We start from the raw sequence: 22240 nt of genomic DNA, 5'->3' as shown, positions 1-22240 counted from the left end.
AAGAAAAGAAAAGAAAAGAAAAGAAAAGAAAAGAAAATACAACATGCTTCCAAAGGTTAAAATACTTAAGCAAAATAAAATCAAGTGAGATAGAACATGAACATGCTTAGAGCACCCAGAATTCCCTGATATTCTCCTGGTGCTCTGAGCATTGCTGTTTTGACAGACAGGATGAAGAAAGCTGCATTTACATTTTACTACCAGCAACAAGGCCGGGCATTGCGCCACAATGATCATACATACTGACCCAAGAAGCAGCTTCCCATTGACTTGAGAAAGACCAGAATCTTTTTCCTTGGTTAAATCCACAAACAGTATATCCTCAAAGAGCATACATCTGCCATTGGGGCAAGTAGGCATATAAGAGAAACAAAGAAACTGCAAATAAAGAGAACACAGTGTTTGGATGTAAGTCCAAAATCTGTTCAGAACTGACAGTGGAGTGAGATCTACAGCTTGTTCTCCTTCCCACAAAAAGTGAATAAATCAACTCCAGTACTCAGGCAACTAATCCTTTCTCCTCCCAGGAACCCTTTCACAGTATTCACACTTCTGTGGTCACTGTGCATCATTAGCTTTCCTTTCCTTCTCTCTCATTTCATCTAGTGCCAGACTCTTTCCTCCATATCTTCTGGTGTAACTGAGTAGCTTGCATCCATCTTCTGACTTATCATTTGACTACTACATGTCTCATCGCTCTGTGCAGAACTCTAGACAACCCTGGCAAATAAAAAACTTGAAGCAGAAACTTGAGCTCTGTGGAGGTCTGTTTGTTTTGGCTGTTGCTGTAGTTTTTATTAATAAATGCCTCCTGGTAGACTAGACTCTATTTATCATGACATATGTTATCTAGCTTATGTTCTTATACAGTATTTATTATAAAATTTAGGGTGTGCATAAAACTATTTCTCCCTCTCTTCCCAGGCAGCGAGGAGGGTGGTTATGTTATTCTAATGAGTATGATGGCCTTATGTTATGATTGGGAAGCTTTGGTTAAAGAAGTGATTTCTGTATTTTATTTTGAAAATGCGAAATCTGTGGTTGCTGTGGTCCATTCCCTTTGGGGAAGGATTTCTAATCTATCTACGCATTAATAATTCTCCAAGTTCTTTTTTGCTCAGCTCTCCCATTTGTGTATTTTTCCCAGGCTTCTTCAGCTACTTCTCTTTCCAGTGCTGGCTATCTGGTTGGTTTAATGCTCACTTTCACATACAAAATGCTAAAATCAAGAAGGATGCTGGATTAACACGGCCAAAAAAAGAAATATCCATCTCCATATTTCCTCCTTCCATACTGTGACTGAATGCTAACTCTTGAAAAGATTCTGGTTACATTTGCAATGAAATTTTGGGAGAAAACATGAACATAATCTGATTGCGGGGCATGCAAAATTCAAATTAGCATCAGAAAGGGGAGCCAAATACTATGGTAGTTTTCAAATAAAGCTTCTGTTTCTAAGAACAAAGATCCTTTATACCTCAGCAGGATACACCTCTTAGATGAGGTCTGATCTCTTGGAAAGGCATGCAAAGTTCTGGGGCACTGAAGTCAGGTTGTGTCAAGCAGACACCTGAGCTGGTCAATGTAAAGCCTGACTTCTTGCACAACTTTGTCTCTACTGGTTAAAACAGGTGAAAAGCACAAATACATCTAATGATTGTCTAATGTTACTAACAGTACCCTAACAAAAATGGAACAAGAATGAACTTCAGTCTCATAAAGATCTCTCTTTGGAGGATTCCAAGGCCTAGATTTGTTTAGAATGGACAAAGTTTGTAGGCATTGTGTATAGACCACATTATTTCTTTTCTTAACATGAAGCTGTACATCTTATTTTCCCTTCTGAAAAGAGCTTTAAAGTATTGTGCAAAATTTTGTCTTGAGGAAGGTCAGAGCTATTATGCTGAGCCAGCTTGATAATTTTAGTGTTTGCTGAATCGCTTCACAGGTCCTTACATTCACAGTGATTTATATAAAGTGTTCTGTTTTGTATCTCTCACAAACTGTTTTAACACTGCACTAGGTAAACAGAATGTCATCAGATTTCCAGTCCTTCCTGGGTAATTTTTCCCAGTTATGTAAATGTTTATCTTAATTCTACTTCTTCCTTTGCACTTTTGCAAAATGTTTTTGCTCCTTCTCTGTGCTGAGCCAGTGTGATAACTGCTATGCAGAATTGAGACGAAAGAATACCAGGGCTGGATGCCAAGGAGCGAGACTGCAAGCACCCAGCCAGCAACCTTGTCTTTGAATACTGGTTATCCAAGAAGGCATAAAGCAGTGAGGAGAGTCTGTTTAGCATTATCACCCAAGAGCTCCAAATACACCTAGTGGATCTCTTCAGTGAAGTAATTCAGCAGTCGAGCTCCTTGTGTTTAAGTAGAAAAACTAGCTGCTCCTGTAAATTTATTCACAGGTATGCCAATGCCAGACACGTACATAGGAGCAGAAGTTTAGATTAACAGTTGATTCCACTGATTGTTTTTCCCACCATCTAACCTGTGTTGTACTTGGCATGCAAGCTTCTAGGGAAAGAGAACAGCATGCTAAGTGCTGGCAACAGCATTCATTTGATATGCTTAAATTAATTAATAGAAAACAGCTTGTGTCAACAATGTTTACATTTCTCATCCTTTCACTCTTTAACCACTTGAATTAACTATATTAAAAATGCTTTAAAATCTTCTATGTGTATAAAAATTCAAATACATTTAAGTTGTCATTCTACAAAGTTGTTGATAGGCTGGAAATCATTTCCATATCCAAAGAGCAAAACTAACTCGGAAGAAGACATTGAAACTTCAGTGCAAGCTCCCTCCCAGACAAGTCCTGCTTTCCTTCCAGCTCACAAACATATAAGAAATGGGACCAGATAACTACAGAACTCCACAGATTTCAATGGCTGGAATTTTGAAGATAACCATCTTCTTTCAGCAGACTTTGAAAAATCTCTAAATAAACAATTCAGCTTGTAAGAAGTTGAAACATTAATCCTTCTGCTTGAGAAAAAAAAAAATCTGCTTGCTTCCACTATGAGCGATCCTCATATCATCCTTTTGTTTGGACATCCATCTGTTACCAGTTTCAAACTTGGTTAGCTACATGCACTTAGCTAAAAAGGTTTGTATTTTAGAAGCACAGATAAGTTCCTCCTTAATTGTTCACACATTCTAGGTTAGGTCTCTAAATCAGGATATGAGAGCCAGAGCTTACTTTGATTTGATAGGATTTCATGGTCTGCTTCTTCAAACATGCTAAGAGTGAACTTATCTCTCGCCAATGACTATATAAGGAGCAAAAAGAAAAAGGAACCAATTACTAAGCCAACGTGCTACAGTTAGCTTGTTTTGATTTAATTTAGTGAATGCCCAAGCCCACTTAATCATCCAAAAAGCAGAGTAGGTATCACAACAGTCAATACTAGCTCATCAGTCAGTAGCTATGAGAGACAATACAGTACTGTATTTATGATTATGTGGGTTTGGAATCAGGGCTTTCTGTCTATGATTTAAGTTAATGTAAAGCAAATGAACTGCTGGATGAATTTAGCATCCCTATGATTTAGTTTACGCAGAGATAAATCAGAAATAACACAAGTGAAGCAGACCCAATTCAGACTGCATGGCTGTATGGGCCAGCAAAACAGGCAGAAAATCCCAGCCAAGAGGCAATGCATATTGTCACAGCCCTCACCGAGGACAACACTACAGATGGACTCACCAACACTGCTCTATGGCAAGGGCTCCTTGTCAGTACAGTCACGCATAAAGAGAATAATTGTAAACCACAATTAGAGAGGACACTTCCATCTGTAGCTTCCCTGCACTTCCTGGCACTCCAGAGTGCTTTTGCAGTCCCACTGTGTTTACTGCTTTGTTTTCCTCTTTCACTAGCAACAACCAGAGAAAATGGGAAATAAAGTATGCAGTTCATCTTCCCAGGTAGAACAATTGGCTGAAGAAGAAATTAAATGTTATTCGTGATCTCCTCCATAAAGACAAGAATAAGTTTTCCTAAAATGCAAGACTGAATCTGTATTTTTCCTCCTGCAGATGCAAGTGGCTGCCTTGTTTTCACTGTAATTCAGACTTTGGCTAGAGGAGAAATGGCAAGAAGAACTGGCAAGGACAAGGACAGGGACAAAGAAGGAAACAGATTTAATTTCACACCAGATCAATTCCACAAAGTGTAGAAACAGTAAAGAAAACATGAACAGTGTTTCCACTGAGCATGATATGGAAATTTTTGGACTGTTTCTTAGAGGAAAAAATATCCAAAATGTTTCTAGGACTGAGCAGAACAAGTTCACTGAAAGTTGATGGGACTATTTTTCTTAAACTCCCTGGGCACTTGAGAAAAATTCTTACAGTCTGCACATTTTCTATTTGTTGACAAAATGAAACAGCTGCTTCTAAATAACAAGAATACACTCATACATAAAAATAAATTAAAAAAAAAAAAGTGGAAGAAGAAAAAAAAAAAGAAAGAAAGAGGTAACTGAGTTTTCAATCTCATTCTGCTTCATTTGTATCTTGCATAGTCACTGACTTCCCAAAAAAAGGAGGTTAATCTCCCTGCTCTGTCCAATACCACTCTGATGTCTAGTATTCGTGGGCACAAGGGTGCAAGGTAATTTGAAAGTGTTTGAAAATGACAAGAGCTGAGAGCTAGGTCTGGGGGCAGAACTTGCTTTTCTTTCTCTCATAGATGCATTGAGGGCTTACTTGCTTGTACCAGGATAGGCTCTTATACCCCTTACATAGTCTGCAGTTTCTGTACTTACATCACTCATGCCTCTATGCCATAGTGGACCTATGAAGAGTGTGTCAAAAGCCCTCAGTGAAAAGCAGACATCACAGCCAATAGGGAGCCCCTCCAGCTATGGGAAGTAAAGGCAGAATGGAGATGATTCAGCCATGCAGCAATGAAATCTCTTCTGGAGCTATAGAGAAGGAAAGAAGATATGAAAAATATCATGTCAGAGGGGTGAATTTGAAAAAAAGAAATTCTGCACATACTGAAGTATGATATTGAGCCTTCTGATCGAAGTTAAGCCTCCTGATCTAGGGTAGAAGGCTACTGCCTCCTCAAAGGGAAGTAGTTTTGCAATGTTTTACATATGAAAGAAAAATTGATGAATTTCACTTGGGTTTACACGCACAAAAAGCGTGAATGAAATACATTTTTCTGCTGAGTAGTCCCATATCTACCCTAGATTATGCCAAAACAAAAGACCATGATCCTATCTCCCAACATTCCTCCAGCAGAGGGTATTCACAATGTTTGAGGAAATATTTGTTTGTTTATGGAATAGTCAGAAACAGGATAAAACCCAAGCACATCATCTCCAACTTCCACCATTTTCATTTGTAACAATTCCAGAGAAGAATCTTTAACCAACCAGAATGACATTCAGAAGGAAGAAGTTTGACCACCAAAGTTGCTTCACATTATTCACTGTATTTTCCCCCAACAAAATCAGAAGGATTAACAACACCACACCTTTCCCACAAAATCAGCGGCCTAAAATCAGTGCAATGCAGAAACAGTCCAGTCTACTTTAGGGATGGGACAGAGAGTAGAAATGCTCATCTAGAACTCTTACTCAAGTGGTTGACACTTAAAACACATTTTAAGTCTGAGGTGTTTATTCCCTAAAATGGATGAGCTGATGTGCTTGTGGAATGAGTGCTTTCATTGCAATAGTTTGTTCATTGAGATTATTGTCCCTATCTGCATATGAAGGGAAAGCAATACAAACAAACAAAAAACAAAGCAAGACACCTTAAAATGGATACATGCTATGTTTCATTTCAATATATCAGGTTTTAGAACTGAAGCAGATTAAGTCATTAACTATTGTCTTTCATTATCTGGTTTTGTTTTGTTTTTTTAAATAAGCTACATGCTTCCTGTCATTAAACAGCCTAATCACTGAATATTCAAAATGTTTTTGACACTGTAAAAAGGTCAGATTTACCTTCAGTTTTAGAGGGAAAAGTGAGTCTTGAATGGATTCTTAACAAATTGTAGCAAGCACGAAAAATTAGCCAGACTTCAAACAAATGTAAAAAAAAGGTATACACCAAACCTACATTTTGTTACCAGTTTCCGGCCTAAAATGAACCTCTTGCCCCTGAACTTCTTGCTCTTTCATTTCCTGATGTGGGCAGCCTACTGAAAAACTACTCAGCATGTCAGATCTACACTAATTCTGGCAGTGTAAATCGCCCATGCACACAGGTTCACTAGCAGCTGACTTCCTCAGGCAGCAAGGGATCTCTGCAGTAGCTTGGTACCTCTTTTCCTTTGGTTCCCTGTCTGAAAGAGATTGAGGGAATATGACCAGAGCATGACCAGAGATGCTCTACTACAGCTATTCCTGGTGATGGTATTGGCCTCTCAAGGCCCTAGGAAGTGTAATATAATGCAGTTCTAAATGTATGTCCCTGTCTGGACATAGGGAAAGTTTTTATGTCTGCTGCTGTGCTTTCAGCTCCGTTTCCTGGGGCAGAAGAAAGGGAAGGGGGAGGGAGAAATAGTGACTAGAAAGCTAATTTGATTTAACCTGAAGCAGATGGAAAGCATGGATCTCCCACTGGCATGTTTAAAGACTGATTCTTAATAGGATCCCTTTGCTTCGAATGGGAGTTTCAGTGGAGCCTCTGTAATCCATCTCTACAATCCACTTCTCTCCCATTTTGCTACTTCTGTTTCAGAATTAGTCCACACATAAGAAACAAGAGGAGACACAAATCCAGAAACTCAAAGAGGGTGAGGTAGTCATACAATCACTTAATCATAAAATAGCTTGGAGTGGATTGGAAAGGACCTTAAAGCTTATTCAGTTTCAACACCCTCCCACGGATAGGACTGCCACCCACCAGCTCAGGCTGCCCAGGGCTCCATCAAGCTTGGCCTTGAACACCTCCAGGAATGGGGCATCCACAGCTTCCCTGGGCAGCAGTGTCAGTGCCTCAAAACCCTCTGAGGGAAAAATTTCCTCCTAACATCTAATTTAAATCTCTCCTTTTTAGTTTAAGCCATTCTCACCTGTTCTGTTACTATCTGCCTGCGTACAGTGACACCAGCCAAATGAAACTGTATGCGTTCTACAAGATCAACAAAAATACATGATTCAATTTATCTACCCATAGCTCTAAGTACAGAAACTTCAAATTCAAGACGAAGAAACTGTCTATCAATGTAATGCTACCTGAGAGTGTTAATTATAAGAAAACATTACTTATAACTAAAGGCATTTATTCACTCAACACTTACACTGTTTAAGTCAACAGGTTGAAGATAAGATGAGATTTGTAGAATCCCCAAAGAAAGACAGCTACATGCTAGGAATTTCCATCAAATTGTCCCTGACCAGGCTCTGGAACTCAAACATTCATAACTTAATATGACAAGGTGGTACGTGCCAGACTTTATACAGCACTAGACAGAATCTATAGACATTTGGTTAATAACATAATGAAGCTTGAAATTTATTGCAATTTTAATATTGAAGGATTTAAAAAGCAATTAAACTGCTTTAAAATAGCAGAGAGTTTATGGGAATGCAATATGGATTGGAACAAACAGGCCTAAATCAACACTGGTTTGGAAGTCTAGTAAGGACTAGAACTATGGGAGGTAATTCAGGAACAGATGCATCAAATTAATTCCAGTAATACTGGAGTGTTAAAAATGGCAACAGAAGCCAGCTTTGTTCAATAGAATGGAAAACTAATCATCCATTCTCTCTCCTTCTGCCCCCAAGGGGCTGGATTTTCCCGTCACAGCCATTCATTGGTGGCAGCAGATGCACCAAAACGTCTGGCACAAAGAAACTGAAGACAAATATAAAACATACAGGGGAAAAAAAGAAGAATTAAAAAAGAGACCCCAAGTGTTTGTAATGCAGAGGCAAAGTTGTTCCATGTTTTACACTGAGATCTTGAAACAGGTAATACACTTGAAATACTGAAGAAATGGTCAGAGCCTTACAGCTAAAACATGGTAGAGATCACAAAAGGAGCACTTCTGAAACTAGCACTGATTCAACTTACTTAAACACGTTGTATTTTAGTCACTGTGCACTCCCCATCCCCAAAACTAATTCTGCAGATGTCAGTCCACAATTTTAATCTCCCTGCTATGCTCAGCTCTCACAGGCTGTGTTTTAGTGCAGCCACGGATCCCTCTTCTGGGCACTTCATATGAGTAAAGTTATGATTTGGGTAGTGTGGAGATGGAGATTGCTAATGACTGGAGTCTTCAACAGTGGTTTTCATCTAAAGGTCTTCAGTTCCTCCTTACACCTATTTGCAAGCTACACTGATATTGCTTCCCTGGTTATTTCTTCACCCCACAGCAGCTAGTGTGTGGAGCCCAAGAACAGAACTACAGCAGTTTAGGAAAAAATGAAAAAGGGCTGTCTCGGAGGCTGTGCAGAAAGCACTCCAGTTGCTCATAGCAATTTCTGGTCACAACTGGAAATGGATGAGTAAGTTACAATTTGTTCAGCAAATTTATCACTTTTCTCAAGAATTGTCTGTGAACAGACTGTGACTTTTATTAATTTGTCTTCAGTTGGCAAGGATGCACCAAATATTTTATGTGAATGAATCCTGGCCAATGGATTGCTCACAGACTTATGTCTGTTCTAATTGCTTCAATATTCCCACTTTGACATTCAAGCTGAGAAGGCTTAGATCAAGCCCTGCTTATAACAGATATGGTTTCATTCCTAAAGTAATGAGAAATTTACCTTTTAGACAGAAGATAGCCATAGAAATCTTCCCTTCATTTAAAACAAAGCATAGCAAATCGGAAACAGATCTCTGGCACTGAGAGAAAGGCAGGGAGGAAATAGAGAAAATATTGATTAATGAGATTTATTTGTGCTGCGGATGGTGATCAAAGGGGAGCAAATGCAATGCATAGCGCTCACCATTGCTTTTAAAACCAAAATTCCTTTGATGTTCAGCACAGTATCCGGCCATTATGGGAAGTAAAAGAAAAAGCCACGAGAACATTATTAATAATGGTTTAAATTGAGCAGCTTCAGGCATCAAGCACATAGTACCAATGTTCTGGCTTTCAAATGACCAGCTGATGAATAATTATTATAAATTACATATGCTTAGCCAGTATTTACTGGATTTTAGTATACAAAATCTTCTGATGCAAACAGTACTACACTTTCCATATAGAGAGCTTGCACACTTGTGGATTTGATAAGCAGTTAAGCACAAAGAAAAAAACCTCAGGAACAAAGCAAAGGCTACAGAAAGCAGAGTGGGTGTGGGGACCATCCCCAGCAGTGCCAGTGAAGCTCCAGCACAACCAGCAAAGCAGCAGAAACATCACACACCTGTGCACAGATGAAGCATTTACAACCTTGCACCCTTCTCTCCGAATCCCTCCTCACACATCTCAGCCGACCACTTCTTTCCCCATTTGATCTGACTGGAGGTTGGCTACCCCAGGGAGGCTGCTCAGCCTCCAGCAGCCAACCCCAGCCTCACTGATGTCATCCAAGGCATCCAGATGCAGCCAGTGCTGATGAGAACCCTGCCCCTCAGCTCAGGAAGAGTTATCCCTCCAACTTTTCCGCTCTTTGCACCTCTTTTAAAGTTTTCTTTGCAGGCATAGTCAACTGGAAGCTCCTTATCAGCTCAGACAGAATGAAATTCTGATGAGGCTTGTCCAGGGCAAGACCATTCCTTGCCATTGGAAGAGATAGAGAGCCAAAGTATGTCTCCAGTGGGTCGGGCTGGCAGAGCCTACTGCCACGCAGGAGGAGGATGGGGTATCAGCTTTGGCTAGAAGTTCCCATCTGTCTTCTCTCAGTCTCCCCTGACACCAGCAGAGCAACTCTGACAGCCTCACACAGCCTTCAGCCAACCTCACCTGCAGCCCCTGTTCAAAAGCTGAATGTTCATGCTCCGGCTCTACAAGACCTTGCACACATAGGAATTTCTCACTGCAGCATTATCACTCATGAGGCTATCATAAAAGTTCTGCCAGTTATTAAAGGATATAAAATACACATAATTACTTTGGAAGATGCTACAGATCAGCATAATCTCCTTTTTCTTTTCTTTTTTTTAAAGCTGCCTGCCAAACATCCAAAAATGCAGAAATCTGACACGTTTGATAACTTTCAGAAGGAGGAATTTTTGAGGAATGTGAAAGGTTACAGAAACTGAATTTTAAATACTCCATATTTGAACAGACTTATATCTTGAAAACACAGTGCATAATGAAAAAAAAAAGTTTTCAAGATTTACAAGTATATTTTCCTGCCTTAAATATTACATGATTACTCCTTTAGTTTTGCTTCAACTGCTGTTAATCACAAATAATTCTTTGCCTACAGAAATAAAGATCCTCATATGCTACATTTTTGTTCACATGAAAAAACAAACATCTTTCAAAAAAACCTGAATGGGTTTAAAGAGCACTCATTCTGATGGTGTGATAGTATTTCATTTTTTCAGCCCTTAATGCATTTTTACCCAAAATGAAACAACAGCAAAAAAAAAAAAAAAAAAAAAAAAAAAAAAAGTAACCAAACTATATGGACTCTCGTAAGCCAAATCCTAACCTTCTTTTATTATTATTTTAAAATAAAAGATGATCCCACAGTTCTTTTGACAGATTTGTTCAATATTGAAACAACAGTAGTACACTATGTTAGCAGCAATGCTAAACTTAAGCACTGAGATTACAGGATGATAAATTGGACAGATTTGATAACGAACTAAATAAAATGCATTACAAGGAATTGCACTGCACAAAAGAATGTAGAAAAAAATCCATAGGTCACAGAAACAGCTCATTGACTAAAAAAGTTATTAAATTTTCAGTTTTACCAAAATAAATAACTTGATTATATTAAACAGGGCTAGATAGATACAGTTTGATGAAGCACTTGAATTTTAAAAAAGCTTATTTGAAAAAAGTACTCATGATAAAACTGTGGAAAAGGCTTAGAATGCCTTAACAAAAAATAAATAAATAAATAAAAAATAGAGAGAGAAAGAAAAAGTAAAATCTTGGATATCTCAAATTAGACATTCCCTACATTTGAATGAGAAACCTGTGCTTTTAGGACCCAGAAAATGCAAATTAAGGGTTACTTTTGAAGATATTGTGTCTGTTCTCTTTTCACACAAGCACAACAAGGAACAACAGGACATGTCCAGGATACTGAAGATTTAGGTTTACATACTAATCAGATGTGAATGCTGCCTTCTCACATTCTCATCTTACCACATACTATGTCATAGATGCTTTTATTTCTCCTGAGAAGCTTGTTTTGTTTTGCTTAGATAATTGAATGTTCACTGGGTAAATAGGACACATCACGAACAGGATATACTTGGCTTCCTGTTGCAGGCAATTTCTGTCACTGGCTTCAGCAAATATTCAATATTGAAGCAAGAGATCTGTATCAGGATGACCCACCACATAAAACACTTGGACACTCCAGCAAATCAGAAATCCCATGGGTAAAAGCTGGGGCTGATGTGAGTCCTTCCAGCACAGTTTGCTTCTTCTGTCTCAGCTAGTGGTAAAAGAGAAGCTGATGTCACTCAAGGCTCCCTTCCCAGACAAGATTTGTTACAAATTAAAGGTGAAGGTTCATTTTTCCCAGTGATTTAACTATTTTTTCATCATATCCCCCCACTAGAGTGTTAATACAGCTCTAAGTGAAACGTAGAAATACGTAGATCACTCTGAAAAAAAACGCCTCCTATTTATTTCCGTGGAAATTATAACATACACAAAGAGTACAACAATAACACTATTTGATAGAGAAAGTTCTCAGCTAATGAACACTACTTCTGAGCACAGTCACTGCCGGTAGCTACGTATTTTGACCAGCAATGAACAACAGCCTACATGCAATGTTCATAAAATCTGTTCCAGTGGAGGTGACGCACTGTTGCTGTTGCCAGTGCTGAAACACACCACCTACTGCCTCACTGTTCCGTTTCCAGAAAGTGTTGATGAATGTCAACGGGTGTCATTTTTTTGCATGGAAAAATCCAATGACACACCTTTGCTTCATGCACATTCCATGTCAGACTGCCCCTTCGCTGCGATCTGTCACACAGCAATAAAATGCAATCGAATATTGGTGGGAAGGTTCAACCTCTACTATCATTGCCACCAATATCCACCTCTGACACTGTGGGCCAACAGTATAAAATAGGCTTTACTTTCGTAGCATTCCTCATAGACTGTGCCATCACCAGAGCCATCAGAAGAAGGCGGTGAGTAGAAGCACCTTTCCAAGAGAGTGTATTTGCTCATGAGGTGCTTGTGCACGCATGGGCATAAATGGAACACCCTGAATCCCCATAGCTGTCAGGAAATTTCATTTCATGTGGAAAAGCATCCCCACTTGCAGTGTGCCATTCATACGGGGCTAAGCTGAGGAACAGGGTGATGCTTCCTTCAAGATGCCTTTCATAACACATGCTGTACATCACCAACCTGGGCAACCAGAAGCCCCAGATCATGTCACTGTTAATGAGAGAGCCTGGAGATGCGACAGGAAATTACACCCACTTTAACTGAAGTTCACTGTAAAACAAAGCAAGCTATTTGAGCAGCTTGATTAATGATGGCCAAGCAGGCTTCAGGAAAAGTTTGTGTCTGGCTAACTGGCTGCAGTCCTCACAGAGGATGTCGGCTTAGAATATGTATAGGGGGGGATAGTGTAGAGAGCATTTCCTGAGAGATTCAGAAAACATTTAACCAACTTACAGAAGATTAATGGTGGGGGCAAAAGAAAGAAGTTATGGCTCCATCAGCTGAAAAATTGACTAGAAAAGAGAGTCACCGTAAGGCAGATAATTGCTGGCTGAGAAAAAGTTACTTGAGGCAGCATAGCTGGTCGGAGCAGAGTTACTATTTCTTTATTCTTATCAGGGCTCCCGTCAAAACAGCTGATAGCTGTTTCTGTTAGATAGGGTTGTCAACAAGGCTGGTTTGTCAATCCTTGATCATCTTAGCCCACTTTTTTTCCTAAAGTAGCCGTGGCCTATTCCTCCCTGCTGTCCTCCCTCACATGGATGGAAACGAAGAGAAATTTATGTAATTCCTTACATGTAACAGTACAGAAAGAATAAAAGCACAAGACTTAGCAAACAGAAGAGACTGGAGGAAAAAAGGTGAAAGACATAGCAGCCTTACTGGTACATTCAAAATTATCATTCAGAGGAGAAATGTTAGACTGGAATAGTTGCAGGAAGAAGGACAATCTTGCTTTTTTGTGATGGGTTACTCATGCGACAGAAGCTGCCTACTGCTCAGCACAGGCACATGGTTTTAGGTTTGCCAAGAAACATATCTTTGTGCTGTCCCAGGCATTGCTGCCATCTGCTCCCACACTTGGGGGGGTTGAAAAGACGCTTGGAGGTTGATAGAAGCTTCCTAACCATGGAGAACTCTGAAACAACCTGTGGAAAGGTGGGAACCCTCTTGGCTTGAACCCTTTAGCAGTATGCCTGCTGCTCCCCACAGAGCAGAACACCTGAGCACTGGGGCCTGGCAGCTGCTACTGTTCAGTAAGGTGAGCACAGAGGTCAGGAACAGTTTCATATCATTCCCTTGCTCACCATTATCCAGTTACATACCCATTGATGCCTGATTAAAAATGCATTTTCTAGTACTAAAAAAAGGGTCTTCCGCCAGATTAGCTCTGTGCCATTACTCTATCTTACCCTTGAAGGATACTCAAAATTTGAACAAAATATGTTGGCCTGCTCCCAGAAATCTGATTTAATGGGCCCAGATGAATGTTTCTTGTATCTATCTCTTCTAGTTCATGAAATTCAGCTTACTTTAGGCCTCAATAGGTGGTATTTTTTCCTCTTATTTCTGAACCTCAACTCTGTCTTCTCACTTCACTAGTAATTCTCACTTTTCTAGTCTCACCCAATTCTCTGCTTACTAGGATCATTCTATTTCAGATTTTTACAGCATTTCATAAATACAAGTATCTGAATATTTGGCAATTTCAAATTCATCTCCAGCGTTCAAAGAGGTCAAACTTAATAGCACAGTATAATTACTGTGACATTAGAAATGTGATGACTTGACTAAATCAAATGCAACCACTTTGTATGCTTGCAATTTGATACGATACCGAAAACCATCAGTACTTATTTCAGCAGCTTCCTTGGCCTTTGAACCAGTCCCTCCTAGACTGAAAGCAGTAATAATATGGTCATTACTACTACAAACACCAAATAAAAAATATGAACTGCAGTTTCTTCAAAGCACTGTGAAGTTTAGTTTGCTTGTGTAGCTGTATGAGATAATTAGCAGCCTGTATGCTCCTCATAATGTTAGTCAGAAAAAAAGTAATCAGGAGTTACAAAGGGGCTGCATCACAAACTATTTCAGTGATCACTGTGTGTTGAATTAAACAATTTTTTTCAGCTTACTAGGCACATTTGGTTTGCCTCATAAATACATAATTTAAATAATAAACCAGTCCTAATATGCCTTAAAAACAAACCCCTTGTTTTTGAAACAAAATTATTCCTAAAAGATGCTAATGTCATTCTTTTCAAATGCCCATACTCACTCATCCTGCATTTATTTTTCCACATTCCTTATTGTACAGCAATAATCACCAGCTTACCCAGCATAAGAATTGTAAATTTGTTTAAATCACAGGAAAAGAGAGAGCAGACCTTTCACAGCTTATTGCATTGTTACCTGTCTTAAATCAGTACCAGTCACCTTTGCAGTGCAAGTTGTACAAAGGAAATTTAGGAAATATCAGTAAGCATAAGGTTTATCCACAGCCAGTTGAACCTGAATAGCTGATCTCATCTTCTATCACATAACACTGTTACATTTGGATAACTAAAAAAATATGGCTATCAAGCTCACTGGAGGTACTTTCTAACTAAAAATACTAGTTCATTCAAATGTCACTGTTTCAAGGCATTTTTCAACTTTTTAATCTGAACGTTACATTTTGTTCAAAGTTCCATTGTTTCAGTTTTTATACCTTTATTTTAATTTCATATTGGATGTATGGTTTTGTATTTGTTCAAGTTGCCAAATTATTAAACCAGTCACTGGTAACATAAATAACAAACAACCACTCTAAATCTGAAGAGAGTGAAGTGCCAAATTAGCTACCAACTACAAGATTGAGCATTTCCTAGCAAACATTACCAATGCAGCAGAGGTTCTGCTAGGGCAGACAATACCCATTGCCAAATCTAGAGAAAAAGCTAATGAAATGTGTTAGGTTCTTTTATTTTTGGTTGTTTTCCCCAAATAATGTATAAAATTAGAGTAACTTTAAACAGCAAGAAGAGATTCTGTTTCAGACAATATTTAGACTGGACAATGAAATCTTAATTTATTTAAGTCACTTTTCTTCATTCCTACTGCAGGGAAATGCAGATCAAAATTTCAGATTCAAATAATTGCAAACACAAGCCAGAAATCTGATCCAAGTTTTGCAAAAAAAAAACCTCTTTAGCATATCACTCTAAATTCTGACAGCTCTCAGTTTAGCCATATCTGCCACAATATGGAGGTGTGAGTATGTGATTTCCTGGTTCCATTACCTGCCTCAGCTGAGTTTCACACCTACCCAGTTTGACCCCAAAGAAGTAACATCAGCTAAAAAGCTGCTGTGAGTAGATGAGGCACAAGGGGAAGCAGTGACACAAACCATCATGTGGGCAATCAATTGCTACAGTTTTAAGGTACCAAGCTTGACGTAAATCTTTGAGGGAAAGTGACATCTCAAACAGTATTTGCCTACTTCAATTACTTCAGAAAAACACAGTTCAGTCAGCAAATCAAGCCCTAAATGAATACACCAAGTCAAGTTTGCTTTTAAAAATATTACGAACTATGAGAAAAGTCAAGATCAATTTGCATTTTAATTTTCATTTGGGATCAGGCCAGTTTGTAAATGAGGATTGAATACACACACAATTTCTTTTTTCCTCTTTCTTTTTTTTTCCATTATCTTCCCCATCCCAATCACAAGAATTTCATGCACATTCAGGCTGTCCTTTTGTTCTGCTGCAACAAAGTGCTCAACTAATTGCCAGGTCAAATGCATTAAGTCTTCTGTCTATTAGCTTAACAGCTGGTGTTTGCCTCTTAAAATTCCTTTACTGTCAGCTACTGCCTTCCAATTTGAAGAATTTCTAGTGTGGCTTTCCACTCCAGTCCTTTACAGTTCTCTTAACATTAAGATTGGATAGGTCCCCACCAAAGACATAGATTAGAATGTCTTCAGATTGTGTTCAGATTAGGAAACAAACATCATTCGGTGCTTATTTTGTGTTCCTTCTTGGACATCTCATAAAAAATCCACTGTATAATGAACAATTAGTCCTTCTATGGACTACAGAGGAAGTTATTGCTGTTGTTTTACATTAGAATTGAAGTCTGTTGTCATTTTGATAGAATTACATAGCAAATGTAAGATTCTATGATTAATAGGTGCCAAGCATCCTAAGGGCAAGTTTCCTTACTACCCTTCTGGGAGCTGGAGCACAGCACCTACTGTGCAGAGCAAAGGAAGCTTTCAAATATCTTTATTCTAGATCAGGCATGTCCAACCCTCAGCCCACAGCCTGCGTGTGGCCCAGAACAGCTTGCAATGCGGCCTAGCCTCTGTTGCCGCACCATCGTGGTTGCACCTCTGCCCTGCAGAGCAACCTGGCCTGGCCCCAGGTGTGCTGCTGTAACCGGCTACAGTCAAACAGCAGTGCATGAATCCACACTGTCTGAGCAGAAACCAGGACATGGGGAAGGTGCAGTATAGTGCTAACTCAAGTTATAGCCAGTAACTCTTTGCAGTTTCATACACTGGCTAAACACAGACCTACAAAGAGTGAAAAAGATGCAGCTTTCTGCTTCAGTAAAGGAATTTGAGAACAGGTTTCAAGATTGCCAGAACACATTAGTTTTTTGGTATACCTTCAATTCCATTTTCAGTTGACATAAATACATCACCTGCCAATTTTCAAATAGAATGCATAGAGGAGCAATCAGATATTGAACTCAAAAATCTGATCATGCCTCTTTATGAGAGAAAAATATCCCAAGCTTCACCATCATGTCTTATTCATGTCATCACTTTTTGGCAGTACATACATTTGTGAACAGTTCAGCATGTTAACAATCATGGATGAAAGAGTAAAATTTCATCAAAAGTCTCTAACGAATACCTTGAGAATTCATTAAGAATTGCAACCAGACTAAAAATTAAAATAAACTTTATAACTCATATATGTTAACTATATTGTATATTTTACAAGGGCTGCTCTGAAAGTAATGCCTTCTATTTTATTATGTTAGCCCACAATATCAGAGGCGGATGTTGGTGATACAGAAGTAGAGGTTAAACCTTCCCACCAATGTTCTGTTACATTTTGTTGCCATGTGACAGATGGCAGCAGAAGGGCAGTCTGATAAAATGGCATCTGACGTGGAAGTGCGCATGAAACAAAGGTGTGTCACTGCAGAAAAAAATTGCACTCACTGACACTCCATACAGAAAAAAATTGCACTCACTGACATTCACTGATGCTTGCTGAACATTCCTGGAGACTAAACAGTGGATGTGAGCACAGTGAGGTGGTGGGCGGTGTGTCTCAACAATTGTGACAGTGAGTCCCCTCCACTGGTGCAGATTTCTAGGAGTATGACATGCAGTCTCTTGTTCGTTGCAGGTCAAAATATGTAGCTAATGATGGTGACTATGTTTAAATCTTCTTTTTATCTTTTTCTTCCTTTTTTCTTTTCTTTTTTTTCTCTTTCTTTCTTTTTTTTTTCTTTGTAGCTGAGAATTTGCTCTATCAAGTAGTGTTACTGTGCTCTTCATATCTGTTGTAGTTTCCATGGAAATAAATAGGAGGCATTTCTCTTGGAGCAGTGTGTGTTTATGCAGCCCAAGAGAATTTGTCTTCACTCAACATGGCCCAGGCATGGCAAAAGTTTGGACACTCATGTATCTAGGTCACATGACTCCCGTATGCAATGATTTAGATTATCTAAAAGCTAAGCCACCCAACTTTTCTATAAATACTGTTGTGACCTAATGTCATTTTATGTCATGGAAGTACTTAATGGTACACCTGACATTCTCTTATCTCCTAAAACCAAAAACTAAAAACTCTTTATTACTAGTTCTCAAGCAGAGTGTCACTCCTTGTCGTGTCCAGGAGTAGAATTTCAGTGGCCACACCATATTATTTCAGACCTTTAACTCAGTGTAAATTGACAAAATACCTTTCGGTTGGTCTTTATGAGCTGCTTCATCATCTGTTCAGATGGGACAGTCATAGACAATCCAAAGCGATTATTGACCATACATTCACCCAAAACTGACTGAGGCATGCAGGGTAGCAGAGTTCACCGACTTTGGTGAGCTTTTGATTATGTTCCACACACCTCTATAATATTACTTTCTATTCCAAAGTATTACAGCTATTTCAGCAGATGCCCAGCATCTGTGGGCTTGATGGGGTGCTAATCCTATTACAAGGTGATGATTGGAAGCCTATAGCTTATACTTCCAGATGCTTTTAGGATACAGAGACCACATATACTCCAAGAGGGGAGAAGGAATGTTGGGAGAGCTGTTTGGGTGTGAGAGTTTCATACACTATTTGCTGAGTTTCAAGAGTTTCCGGATAACTAAGGACCACAAACCGTACATACATTAAATAGTAGAGATTCATGGCACTCTTGAAAATTTGGAAGACTTTACCCAGCAATATGCAAACCTGTTAATACTCCCACTGGAATGTGTCGGAGATCCCAGTAACTCTTGGCACAGTACACCTGGCAATCAGCCACTCAAGCTTCTTTGCTTTCAGGAAAGTATGGAGGCCTTGTGCACAATTTCCCGGTCTTTCTTCAGAGTGAGAGGTTCAGGTGACTTCACTTATTCCATTCTGGCACTGTAGATGTGGTGATCTATGGGTGCCACTGTAAGGAATATGTTAGTTTCCTGGTCCTGTTTAAAAGGAATATGTTGTTCACAATCCACATTCACTTCCAAAGATTGCACAACTCCATAGTTCAAAGTCCCCACGAAACAGTCAGAGAATCATATCATAGAATGGCTTGGACTGAAAGGGTCTCAAACATCTTCTAGTTCCAATCCCCCTGCCAAACACTTAATCAGACACTCAGACAGGCAGCCCAGGGCCCCATCCAACCAGTCCTAAGGAAAGAGAAACAACTGTTGATCACCATTTCTATGCATTACTGTGGATCCTCACAAGATGTGGTAAATATCTAAGCCCCAGCTGCTGAAATTGATGCAAGAGTCTTAGCTTTACTTACAGTAAATGCTAGCCTCCAGGAGCAAGGGAAGGGTATGAATTTGAGGGCTAAAATAGATTCCAATGTTAACAAACCCAAATGCAAACATTTTCAAACAATGGTTACTTGTAGCATAGATTACAATAAGAATATCATTTGCACACACATGCTGAATCTTTTATAATGCTCAAACAAACAGGCTAGCAAAGTAAAACAAACAGTATTTCAGCAAGTTAACAGCTATGTAATTCTATCAGTGTCACACTTCTTTTGACTTATCAGTATTAATGACAGTGTAATTAGATGGTCAGTCAATATGCCCTTATCTGGCAGGACAAGAAGAACTATGCTGCAAATGGAAAAAAGAGTGATTGGAAAACATTTTCAATAAAGCATCAATAAGACAGTAGGGATTCAGTTCAAGTTTATTGAGATTAGATGTAAAAGCTTTGAAATCAGGTATATAGAAGCAATAAGTGCACAATGTTATGAAATTCATTTTCCACCCCAGCTCTCCTTTAATGATAAAGAACCATCACTGCTGTCCTTTTACTGTAGTATCAGTTTTAACATATAAGCTCTACTGGCTGCACTGCAACCAACATTTTTTCATAATATCTCCATAATAGTTCTTCATTCTATGTTGCCTTTTACCAAGTTGCAGAAATAATGTTTGTACCTGAAGAAACAAAAAGACTTAAAAAATAGTCTAACATAGTCTTTCAATATCACCTCCATCATTGTTTTTAGAGATGTTGCAGCATACATGAATTGGAGGAAATACCAGAAATACTTTTTTCCCCAATAATAGCATTTAATATGTTACAGAATAATTATACATAAATATATATAGAATACAATACTCAAGACTACATGAGAAACATCTCTGATAACACTATCCTATGGATTTTGTATAGGAACTGATATGAGATTCATAGAGTACCCCAAGTTGGAAGGAACCCATAAGGATCATCAAGTCCAATTCCTGGCACCACCCAAAATCAGACCACATGTCTGAAAGCATTGTACAGACACTTCTTGAACTCTGGCAAGCATGGTGCCATGGCTGAAAAATGTGGTGACTTCCCAGGGGGGCCTGTTTCAGTGCCCAACCACCCTCTCAGTAAAGAATCTTTTCCTAATATCCAACCTGAACCTTCCCTATCACAACTTCATGTTGTTCCCTCATTGAGAGAATAGATCAGTCCCTGACCACCACTCCTTTCATGAGGAAGCCATAGGCTGCTCTGGTCTCCTCTTTGCTAGGTAGAACAAATCAAGGGACCTCAGCTGCTCCACACACATCTTACATCCAGTTATAAGACTTCTAAAGAGAAGGGAATAATGAAATATAATTGGTACTACTAACCTTTCAGTCTGCTAATAAACAGTCTTAAAAATAATTACCTGCTCCAAATTATTGCATGGCATCTCTGTGTCAAGGGTATCATACTGACAGTGGCTTCATCTGCTAAGAGCTCAGTTTTATAAGCATGGGTCTCAGCCTCGCAACTAAATCCACTAGTTCTGGGTCTTTATGGAGTATATTTAACTTCAAGAGACATTCTGTGGAGTTACAAATATATCTGTGCCACTGATCTTGTTGCAGAATGAGGCTCTTTGGGAGCAGAATGAAAGGAATATCATGCTTCTTACTGATGTATTGTGCCAGAAATCACAGCTTTTGTCTTAAAACGCTGTTGTCTATAAACCAGCTCTTCATTACCGATGCATTTCCATTTTTGACAATCAGAGCTGTTTTAAGTTTCCACTATTGTTCACTATTTGCCAATTGTTTCAAGAGTGCTCAGAGCATAATTTTTTCTGCTGTCACCAATTTTTTACTTCAGCAATGCCAAGTCTATAAATACCTTTCATATTCATCAATATTTTAAGTATCAAAGTACCTATTAAAAGCTGTTTTTCATTCAATTATCATACAAATTCATGATAAAACTGGCAGCTTCTGTGGAAGAGAGATCTGACTCCTCTGGATGAGGATGAGAAGGAGTATGTGGGCATCATATCTCATTAGACTTGTAGAGTATTATGTAGGACCAAACTTTATAGAGTTTGTCTACTTATTTCAACAGAGATAAGACTGGCAGAGGGTGCAAAGAAGATAGAGATAGACTTTTTTTCAATGGTTCCCAGTAGCAGGACAAAACTGGAGCAGAGGAGGTTTCCTCTAAACATCAAGAAGCACTTTTGTGCTGTGTAGGTGACGGAGCACTGGCACAGGCTGTCCAGAGATTCTGTGGAGTCTCCTCCTTGGAGATCTTCAAAAGCCACCTGGGCATGAGCTGGGGCACCCTGCTCTGGGTGTCATATTGACCAAGAGAACCCTTCCAGCTTCAGCCATTTAGTGAGTCTGAGAAAGGGGGCTGTATAGGATTCTTCCAGTCTACCACAAAGGGATTAGCATTCACTCCTTTTTCTTGTCATCTCACCCTGTCCACTGATGCCCAGTCTCTGTAGAAGGCTATAACTGAAAGGTACAAGACAGTGAAAGGGGATTTACCTTCAACTGAATGCTGTTCTTCTGATCAGTTTTAATAGTCTCTTATGATGAGATTGGAAGTGTCAGACGTTATCAGCAGCATGTTTGCCAAAACTAATGAAAAAAGCCTGCTGAATGAATGCAAGTTTAGCAGGAAAACAGATGAGTGAACCAAGGAAAGAACTATATTCCTCCCACGAGAGTGGTGTGAATCTCTCTAAATATATGGATTTTAGTAGTAAACCTCTTACCTGCTCTTTGCTGGAGGTATGTGCCCATAGTGAAAGGGAGTGAAGTGGTATTTCTATTTAACTTCAACATGGCAAAGCAAGCTAAATACTTTCTCAGTCTGTAGTGGGGGAAACATGGGGAGGAGTGTCTTATCAGACACTGTCTCCTGGACTCTAA

At 39.1% G+C, this 22240-nt stretch overlaps 1 long non-coding RNA gene across 1 annotated transcript in view; it reads right to left on the bottom strand.

Moving 5' to 3' along the window:
* Positions 1-44: 44 nt before the first annotated feature.
* Positions 45-22240, bottom strand: part of LOC104911682 — a 29593-nt gene continuing 7397 nt past the window's right edge. The window contains exons 3-6 of the long non-coding RNA XR_794118.3: positions 18789-19231; positions 11467-11566; positions 4784-4942; positions 45-378 (exon numbers count right to left, since the gene is read on the bottom strand). This is a non-coding gene — a long non-coding RNA (uncharacterized LOC104911682). The remainder of the gene's footprint in view (positions 379-4783; positions 4943-11466; positions 11567-18788; positions 19232-22240) is intronic.

This window comes from Meleagris gallopavo, chromosome 1 (assembly GCF_000146605.3).
Source record: "Meleagris gallopavo isolate NT-WF06-2002-E0010 breed Aviagen turkey brand Nicholas breeding stock chromosome 1, Turkey_5.1, whole genome shotgun sequence".
Taxonomy (NCBI): Eukaryota; Metazoa; Chordata; class Aves; order Galliformes; family Phasianidae; genus Meleagris; species Meleagris gallopavo.
The sequence above is the reverse complement of the archived record's forward strand: the minus strand, read 5'-3'. Positions and strand labels throughout refer to the sequence as shown.